Consider the following 10873-nt stretch of genomic DNA (forward strand, 5'->3'; position numbering starts at 1 on the left):
GAGATTGTCCATTGAGAGAATTTCTACACAAACCCTTTCCCTAATAATTCCCACATTTTCCTCAGGCTCCTACATAAGCCCTTTGCCCCACTTTTCTTTGTAATATAGAATACGCACACAAGCAAAAACCATGACTTTGAAGTCAATTCTCTACTAATTTTCTACTTCCAGAGTAGTGACTTTCAGCAAGCCCCAGAACCTCTCGGATTTCTTTTTTTTCTCATTCAGGAAACAGAGATAAGGAGCAGAAGACTTCTCAGTGGCCCTTTTAGCTCTAAGTCTGGGATGCTGAGGCCCCCACCCAGATGATGTTCAGTGAGCTCCCCATTTGCTACCTGGTTTCCTTACTTGCTCCTAACTCAAATCTCCTTTTCATGTATGTAAGAAATGACTGAAGGAACCAACTAAGTAAGAAACCTTGAGTTCCAGTGAAGAGCAGCACTTATCTGGTTTTGGAAGGGTTACTAAGAGGAAAGAGGGTCCATGCGGGCCCATGGAAAAGAGACATGACTGAACCCTGTAGCGCCTCCTTTCATAGCTCAGCTTATTAGAAATGAAAAGGACCAAGAAAGAACTATCAGGAAAGAGGTAGGAAAAAATAAACATGAATCCAGTGATATTCTTCACCTGGGTGCCCCAAGGATACCCCACACAGAGCAGGTGTACACCAGAAATACAGAATTCAACATTCCTACCACTCAGAACGGCATCCGGGTAAGTGAGAGCAAGTCCAATATAGGAATTTAGAGTTTGAACTGTGGATTCAGAGAGACTCGGGTTCAAATCCATTGTCTTCTCTCCCGTCTAACTGGAATGATGTATTATTTTAGCTAAAGATGTTTGAAAAAAACAAGAAGGCCACTTGCAATTTTGTAGATTAGTCTAATTCATCACCTAGGGGAGCAGTGGTTACTGTCTGAACTTCCTAAAGCTGCAGGCCTGACCTCAGCTTTTCTCCATGTTTCCAGGTATGCCTACCAGGTTGTAAAGCCATTTTCAGGAGGAGGACTCAAGGTCACTAAAAACAATATCTAAGAGAGGAGAAATGCAGAAGGGGGACCAGCAGTGGTTAAGGTCTAGTGTAATTAACAGGAAATACAAGTTGCTAGAACCAGTGGCCAAACCTCTTTTTCTGATGCTGCACTCCACAGCATCCGCGACAACTTTCCAGCCACCAGCAGCCTGGGAGGTTGTGGGGAATCAGGGAAGAAAGAGACTTTATAACCAAGGTCGAGAGAAATGCCTTGTCTCTAGACTTTGTAGCAGCCATGGTTTCATCTGTCTTCTGTGGGTTTTCCTAAGTGTGAAAAGGCAAGAAAACACACACAAGGGCCTGAAGAAGCGGTTTTGACTCTGTGCCTCATCGTGGTTTCTATCTGCTCCTCAGTGGAGCCTGGGGGAAAGAGGGATGAGGCAGGGTGGTAGCCAGGAAGAATGTTCCTGGAAATCCTGGGTCTCTCTCCCTCTCTAAACCAAAGGAATCTCGCTTTTATCAATTTGAGATACTTTCCTAAAATTGCATTTGTATAAAGGGTGTGGCTAATCATAATAATAATGTTTTTAAAACAACAAGGTCAGGGGCTTGTGTGGGCTGATGGTTCTGAAGCGATGCTACTGAATACTGGTCCTCCTGGCAGGGGTGTATGAGGAGACGGTCTTGCAGTAACGCTGCTGCAGTGCAGTGACCACTGCAGCAAGGCCACCCCAGGCCTGGAGCAGTGCAGGAGGTAGGGCCGCCTGCCATCAGCAGTTAAGAGGGCTGTGACTGCCCCAGCACAATCCACAGGCCAGCTGAGCCTGTCAGAGGCAGGGTTACAGACATCTGCTGTGGAAAGATTTCTGTCTGTCTGCAAAGGGCTGAGGGTGAGCCTCCCAGCCGGCAGGGACAAGAACTCAATTACTCACCACCCTCTGCTTCTGTGACTGATTTCTGCACTCGTTTCTGATATTTAATTGATTATAAACTAACCAGAAATCCCAAGGGAGCCCTCAGTCTCTGCTGAAGTAGCCGTTTTGTTGGGGCAAAGTCAGGATGGAGGATGTTGTGGCTGAGATGTATAGCGAATGACCCAGGTCTGGCCGGCTGTGTGACGCACAACAGCATACATTGTATGACTCATAGAAGTCAGGGATGGAAAAGACCTATTAAGTCATTTTTTCCATCTTCCAGTCATTACAGGTTTACTCTTTGCCAAGGTAGGATTATATTCAAATATTTGGTCCAGTCTAGTTTGAACTGATTCAAGTAATAGGGCTCCCACAGCCTCCCCTGGGATCTTAATTCCACAGGATCATTGATCTCAATCTTCGGAAAATGTTCCTGATGTTCACTTTAAATTTTCCTTTGCTCAATTTCATCCCATTAATCCTACTTATTACCCCTCGGGCCACCCTAAATAATATCCCTTCTTTCATGTTGACATTCCTCCAACACTGGTAGGGAGGAGACAGGGGAATACAAAAATGTCCTCTTGGCTCAGCTCTGGGTCTTAAGTATAAAATGAAGAATAGAAATGTTCTCAATAATAGCTTAAAATGTTGGGGAGACTGTGTGTATTAAATGAGAAAGGGTTTTCCAGATTGCCCAAGAATAGTTAAGACAATCAATGGCAGGTGTTTCTGAGTTTAACTTTACATTCTTAATATTCTGAGTCAGAAAGTAGCAAAGATGAAATGTCACATAATCTGCCACACTGCCACCTAAGGTGGATAATGCACTATGTCCTCTTAGCCTTTGGGGGAGATAATTCTATATAATCCTCTGATTATTTTTCCCCAGAGGGCAGGGATCACTTCAAATAGCACTAAACCACATTAGTTAAACTCACAGTGAGTAATGTCCCTGGGCAGAGCCGACCTGAGAGCTAGTGAAGTCAGCCAACACCAGAGTGTGAGGCTCCAGGGTGGATGGAAGCCGGAGCAGGATATCCTAAAAACCCCTCCAAATGTCTTTGGGGTACTAAGATGCTTAGTACAAAGACATATTGTTTAGGGTTCATCTCAGACCAACTGTGACTCAGATTTTGTACCCACAGCCTAGAATCCTACATTTTAAACAAGTGTGCTGACCTGCTAAGAGCCTGGTTGGGTGACTAATGGAATACCATCCGAAAACACCTTGGACTAAACTGGGTCAATTAACCTAGAGTTCAAAGAGCAAGAATTTAACTGGGAGTGAGATGAAAATCATGAGTTCGGGACAAAGTGAGCATAAGACTGAGAACACGGAGGGTGAGAGGTTGTTAGAAACAAAGACACAGTGGCCACTGGAGGCATGGTGTTTCCCTGTGGGTGTAGGCTGAAAAGATGAAATATCTAGATAGCTCCGCGTCTACCTGAAAAAGGTCTAAGCTAAAATGATCAACTTCTTCACTTGTTCTTGGCCTGGTGCACAAATTAATATATGAAAGAAGTTTTATTATGAGCAGGAAGAGGAGAGAGAAAAATAATACATTGCAAATTTGTAAACATGCACACATACATGCAAGGAGTTGCAAGCCTTCCATTATGATAAAGTGATTCATAGCACACCAACATTCCAGCCCAGAAGGACTAAGAAAACCAGATAAAATAAAAAAATTTAAAGTTGTGAGTTGCAAAGGCAAAAAAAAGGGGGGGGAGAGTTCAGACCTTCAAATCAAAAGAATCACAGACAGAGGACAGACAGAGGAGTTGATATACTTCAAGGTTTTTCCTCTAAAAAGGATTCGTTAATTCTCAGTGCAGAACAAGACACTGAGAGTGCAGGCAAAGGACTGCTGTTTAGAGGTAGGGACGCCAGCAGTCTTGAGCAATATTATGGCACCAGGGTAACAAATTAGTAGGAGTTTGGAACTACCAAGGAAGCCAGGAATTGGAAGGCCAAGACCTAATAAGAAGGGAGACCCGAGGAATGACATTCAGTGGTTTTCCCTCAAGACATTTGCTGAATCCTCATACCACTCTAGGGTAGAGGCTAAGTAACTAAACAGAAAACAATGACAGAAGTAGAGTTTTTTAGACTCACAGGGGAAAACTGAGACAAAAGTTGTGTTTTTGGATTTGCCAAGAAAGAGCAGCATTAGTAGTACCCCAGGCTTTCAGCTGGAACCCCCTAGAAGGCAATATTCTAGGATTAAGGACAAATCACAAATAAAGCTTTTAAAAAACTGCAGCTCCACCAGCCACAGGTCAGCTCATTCTTTGACAGATTAAGGTGATCTACTACATTTACCTTTCCATCTCTTGATCAAAAGTTAACAAGCATATGCAGACAGTTTAAAGATAAAAACGTAAAATAAAAACACGTACATATACATATAATCCAGATTTTGGTGTTGTCAAACATAGATAAGATTAACAATTTCATCAGAATACAGGAACTTAGATTTTTTTTTAAAGAAATCCAATATGAATTCTAGAATCAGAAAAAAAAAGTAATAATTGACAAGAAGAACTCAATCTATGGGCTTAAAAACTGTTTTGCTTTAGCAGAAGAGAGGATAAATAATGAGAAGATGCATAGGAAATGAAATATTAAGGCAGATGCAAGAAAACAGAAAGGATAGAAAATGCAGAAAAGATCATGAGAAACATATGGGTCAAAGTTAAGAGGTCTAAAAATGACCCAGAAGGATAAATTGTATTAAAGGGATAATGGACATACAATTTCCAAAACTAAAGAAATATCAAGGAACAGAACCAAGAAGTACTATAAGCCTATGAGCGCTATGTGAGAGCAACACAAATAAAAACCAAATCTACACACAACATAATAAAACTGCTAAAAGGAAAATAAAAAAGAGCAAAATCTTTACAAAACCAGTTGTGGGCATGAACAAGAAAGAACAATAAGACAGTCAGATAATTATACAACACAAACACTGAAATAATGGAAGCCAGATGACAATGAAATAAAATTCTAATCTTGTAAAATAATTTAAAAGGTAAAGCTGGGCCCAGTGGTGCACATCTGTAATCCCAGTGACTGGGGACACTGAGGATCCCAAGTTCAAAGCTAGCCTCAGCAACTTATCAAGGCCCTAAGCAACTTAGTGAGACTCTGTCTCAAAATAAAAAGTAAAAAAGACTGAAGATGTTGCTCAATGGTTAAGTGCCCCTGGGTTCAATCCCTGGTAATTAAAAAAAAAAAAAAAAAAAGGAAAAGTAAAATAAACACATTTCTAAGAAAACAAAAGCGGAATTAGCAACCAGCATACAGATGCTCCCTAAGAAAAACTAAATGGATGTTTGAATTTAGAAGAGAGTGATACCAGAAATGGATACAGGAAAAAACAAAGGTCAATACGAGAGCTAACTAGCGAGTAAATCTAGGTCAATATTAACCACACGTAATGATGATATATTGTGAGACTTGACATATTTTTTATTAGTTAGTATTTCTATAAAGAAATACCTGAAACTGACTAATTCACCAAGAAAAGAGGCTTATTCTGATTTATGGTTCCAGTCCAAGGTTGAGGGCTTGCTTCTGATGATGACCTTCTTGGTGGAAGAGCCCCAATGTGGCACGGGGCATCACATTTAAAGAGACAGCGAGTACACATGCATATGTGTCCTCTGGTCTCTCTCTCTCTCCTTTTAAAGCCAACAAGACTCAATAGTTTTTAACTGATCCTAATCACCTCCCAAAGTCCCTACCTCCACACTCCATGGTTGGATTCACTTTCCACTCTCTTAATACCTCACAATGAACATATGAAGTCTTTGGAGACATACTCAAATTATACCCAAACCATAACATGTACATAGAATCAAAATGTATAATAATGAAAACACAAAAGGTAAGATAAAGCAAATGGCATTCAGTTGGTAAAAAAAAAAAAATCTTAGTACTTTTTCTAGAAAGTGGTCAGGATAAGTCAAGTATGCAATCTCTAGTGCAATCACTAAAATAATTTTAAAAAATACATAGTGTTATGGTTTGGATATGAGGTGTCCCCCAAAAGCTCACATGTGAGACAACATAAGAAGGTTCAGAGGAGAAATGATTGGGTTGTAGGAGTCTTAACCTAATCAGTGAATTAATCCCTAATGGGATTAATTGCAGTGGTAGGGTGTGGCTAAAGAAGGTGGGAATTGGGGTGTGGCTATGGGGTATATATTTTGTATCTGGAGAGTGGAGTCATTCTCTGCTTCCTGATCACCATGATCTGAGCTTCTTCCCTCTGCCACACTCTTCCGCCATGATGTTCAGACTCACCTCAAGCCCCAAGGAATGGAGCCAGCCTTCTATGGACTAAGATCTCTGAAACTGTGAGTCCTCAAATAAAAATTTCTCCTCTACAATTGTGCTGGTCAGAGCCTTTTAGTCACAGCAGCAAAAAAGCTGACTAAAACATATAGAGAGGAAGATAATAGGAATGGATATTGGATATAAAAATGTTTGATTAATTAAGAAAGAATTCAAGAAAGAAAAGGACACACAGTAAACAACAAAGACAAAATAGGGTCTTTTTTTTCCCCTGTGACCAAAAGACCTGACAGGAATGATTAGAAGAGGAAAAGCTTATTTTGGCTCACAGTTTCAGGTCTCACTCATAGATGACTGACTCCATAGCTCTGGGCCCAAGGTAAGGCAGAACATCATGGTGGGAATGGCAGAGTAAAGCATTTCAGGGCAAAAGAAAGCACAGTGAGAGCTCCACTCACAAAATATAAACTCCAAATGCACACCCCCAGCGACCAACCTCCTCCAGTCACACCCTTACTGCTCAGTTCATCCATCAGTAGCTTAACCCACTGATGAGATGTAAACTAATTTTACTTTGGAAAATTCTTACACTATCTGACATATGAGCTTTCAGGGGACACTTCATGTCTAAACCATCCAAGTATTAATGTAAATTCAACTATATCCATAATCAACTTAAAGTGTGAACAAAATATAAGGAAAGAAATATTAAACTGAATTACTAAAAGATACATATATAAATCCAACTCTATGATGCTTCAGGAGCAACACTTTAAATATAAAGACACCGAGGGCTGAAGGTGTAACTCAGTGGATACAGCACTTGCCTGGCACACACAAGGCCCTGGGTTCAATTCTCAGTTCCACACACATAGCAAAAATAAGTAAATATAAAAAAGATGAATGTCTATCCCAAAATCCATTAAACATATATATATATAAACACACTGAATATTTGCAAAAAAACAAAAAGATACACTATGAAAATACCTAAAATCAAAGTAGACCTCAAGACATAAAACATTTCTAGAAATAAAGGGAAGGTTTATCACATATATAATGACAATAAAATTATCAATAAACCAGAAAAATCTAATAATTCTAAATTTATACAAACTAAATTGCCTAGCTAATATAATAATGCAACAGATTTGAAAGAACAGACAAATCTACAATCATAGTTATAGACTTTAACATATTTCCTTCAATAATAATAGAACAAGAAGCACCAAATATTCAAAATGCATTCAGATAGGAATGATTGGTAGATTAATTATGCATTTTGTCTATGCATCAGAAATGAAAAAGGCCAGAACACAGTGGGGCAAAATTTTTAAACTGCTGAAATAAGATAAATCTGTCAAATCAGAATTCTATATTGACTGAACAACTTCTTCAAAATGAAAGCAAAATAAAGACATTTACAGATAAAATAAAACAGAACTTATCATCACTAGACCTCTACTACCAGAAATGCTGAAGTCAGATTTTCAGGCAGAAGGTAAATGATACCAGAGGGAAATGTGGATTTTCAAGAAAAAATGAAGAACTTTAGAAAGAATAATATTTTGGCATAATAAAAAGAATCTTATTTTCTTCATCAAAAAAGCTTATAATGCATGGGGTATATGGGAAAAGTCTATTCTTTCTGCTCAATTTTGTTGTTCAACCTTAAACTATTCTAAGTAGTATATTAAAATAATCTGTAAAAAATTAAAATGCATATGGCCATTAGAATAAAAATATACTTTTTACCTAGGGTATTTATAATGTATGTAGATATAATGCATATAACAAAGAGCCAAGTTCAGTGGGTCAGGGGAGAACATTGACCTACAGTTACTATAAGGTAAGGAGGGTTACAATATTAATGTGAAGAAGTGTGAAAAGTTAAGTTTTTATATTATAACCCCTAGAATGAATAAAAAAGATAACAATAAAAGAGGTTAACTAAAAGTCAACAGTGAAATTGTGAAAAATATTCAAGTAATAGTAATCAAAAAGCAGGGAAGTAAGAACAGAAGAAGAAAAAAATCCAAGGAGATAATTAATCACAAGCAAATAATACAACAGTCACCTATTAATCAATAATTTTATTAAATATTAAAAGTCAGAGATGATCCAAATTAATAAAACAACAAGATCTAACTATATACTCTTCACAATAGCTATATTTGAACTATAAAGACTCAGATAAGTGAATGAAAAAAGATACACTACGCAAATAGAAGACTGGAGTAGCTAAATTTATAAGATGAATTAGACATAGAGATACAGAATATTAGGAAACAAAATATTTGTAATAATATCACAACATTGTGACAAATGTTAATGTTCACACACTTAAAAATCATCCTCAAATGATAGAAATAGAGAATCCCATAATTATAATATTGTAATTTATTAAACAAGGAGACAAAAAAAAATTCATAGACACATGGAAAAGCTGGATAACACCATCAACCAATCAACCAAATTAACATATATAAAGCACTATGCCCAAAACTTCACATTCTTCTTATTGCACATAGTCTTTGTATATGCCAAGCCAGGCCATTTTACAAAAGAATTATATAAAAACCTAGGAAAATAAGAGCAAAGGAAACCTGAAGGTTAAAAATAATAATAATAATAAACATAATGGCAGAAATCAATGAAATTCAAAAATGACAAATATTTAAAATTGCAAAACTAAAACCTATTTCTTTGAAAAGATTTTTTTAAGTAATCTTATAAATTTTTAACTAAATAAATCAAGGGAAAAATGAGAAAGAGAACACAAATCACCAATATCAAGAATGAAGACTGTCCTAGGGATTTGAAAGGAATAATATGAATATTAAGAACTTTATGTCAACAGATTTGGCAACTTAGATGAAATTTATTGCAATCAAATTATACATAAACCCATATATATATATATATATATATATATATGGGTATATTTTATGTATAAATATATCTACATCCACATATGCTATATTGTGACATCGTAAGAAATATGTATTTGGCCTTCTTCCCTGCTTCCTATCACACAGCTACAATGGTGAGGGAAGTATCATTTGTTATTGGTAGTAAACCCCCTTGCAACAATCCTAGAGTTTTTGGTATGAGGTGGTTCTTAGAGGGTGGTGGCTGGTCACCAGATGGAACACCCATGTGATTAGTGGGCTGGAAAACTTATTCCCACCCCTCACCTTCATGGAAGAGGAGAGGGGCTGGAGGTTGACTTAACCAATCACCAGTAGGCAATGATTTAATCAATCACATCTACATAATGGAATCTCCATTACAACTCTAAACAACAGAGTGCTCCTCTTCCCACACCTTACCTTATGCATCTCTTCCATGTGGCTGTTCACGAATTCTACCTTTTGACAAAACAGTAACAATAAGTAAAGGCCTCCCTGAGTTCTGGGACAGGGAGCAGTCCTGTGGGTTTGAGTCCTTCTCTTGTGAGATCTGTGCTCACTGCAGGCACTTAGTGTCAAAATTGAATCTCAAGACTCCCAATTGGTGTCCTCAGAGAACTGGAGGATTACTTGGTATGGAAAACCTACAAATTTGGTACAGAAGTTTTGTGAGTGTGAAGAATCTTTTTTCCTTTCATTTAGGAGTATATGCATCCTGATAGTGAGCAACTGGAAAAAGGATTAAAAATCAATATTATTGACAATAATGTCAAAGAACATAAAATACTTAGACATAATTTTCACAAAAGACTTGAAAATTCTCCCTACAAAAAACTACAATACATTACTAACACAAGTTAAAGTCCTAAAGAGAGATAGATATACCACATAGAAAGAATGGAGCACTCAATATTGAGAAGGTATCAATTATCCCCAAATTTACTTATATACTTAATGAATCCCATCAACTCCCATATTTGTTAGAAATTGAAAAGCCAATGCTAATATTTATATTAAAAGGCCTAGAATAGCCAAAGCGCTATAGGAAAAGAAGAATACCTTAGTCTTTGTGAAAGAAGAACAGAGTATTCACACTGCCTGATTTCAGGATTAACTGTATAATTATAGTGGGCAAGACAGCATGGTATTGACAAAGAAATACTGAAATACATCAAAGGATGGCGAGGCCAGAAATTTACTTACACATACAAGGTCAATTTCTTTGCAACAGAAATGCTAAGGTAGGGCTGGGAATGTAGCTCAGTGGCAGAGCACTTACCTAGCATGGGTGAGGCTCTGGGTTCTATCCCCAGTACTGCAAAACAAACAAAACAAAACACAACAAAAACTCAGGTAATTCAATGGAAGGACACGTTGGGACAACTGGATATCCACATGCAAAAACACCCTACTTTATACCATCTGAAAATTAAACCAGAATGGGTCATAAACCTCATGTAAAATGAAACCAATAAGATTCTAGAAGAACGGATGGTAGAAAATCTTTGTCATCTTAGGATAGGCAAATATTTCTTAGGCCACAAAGAGATACAGTCATAAAGGGGAAAAAAAATGACTAAAACTACAAGAAGATAGCACTATCCACCCACTATAAATGGCTAAAATTAAAGACTAACAAGACCAAGGTTAGGGAAAATCATGCAACTGAAATTCTCATATGTTGCTGGAGGGGCATATAAATGGTACAAACACTCTGAAAACAGTTTGAGAGTTTCTTATAAAGTTAATCATATACTTTTGCCCTACT

This window comes from Sciurus carolinensis, chromosome 12 (assembly GCF_902686445.1).
Source record: "Sciurus carolinensis chromosome 12, mSciCar1.2, whole genome shotgun sequence".
Lineage (NCBI taxonomy): Eukaryota > Metazoa > Chordata > Mammalia > Rodentia > Sciuridae > Sciurus > Sciurus carolinensis.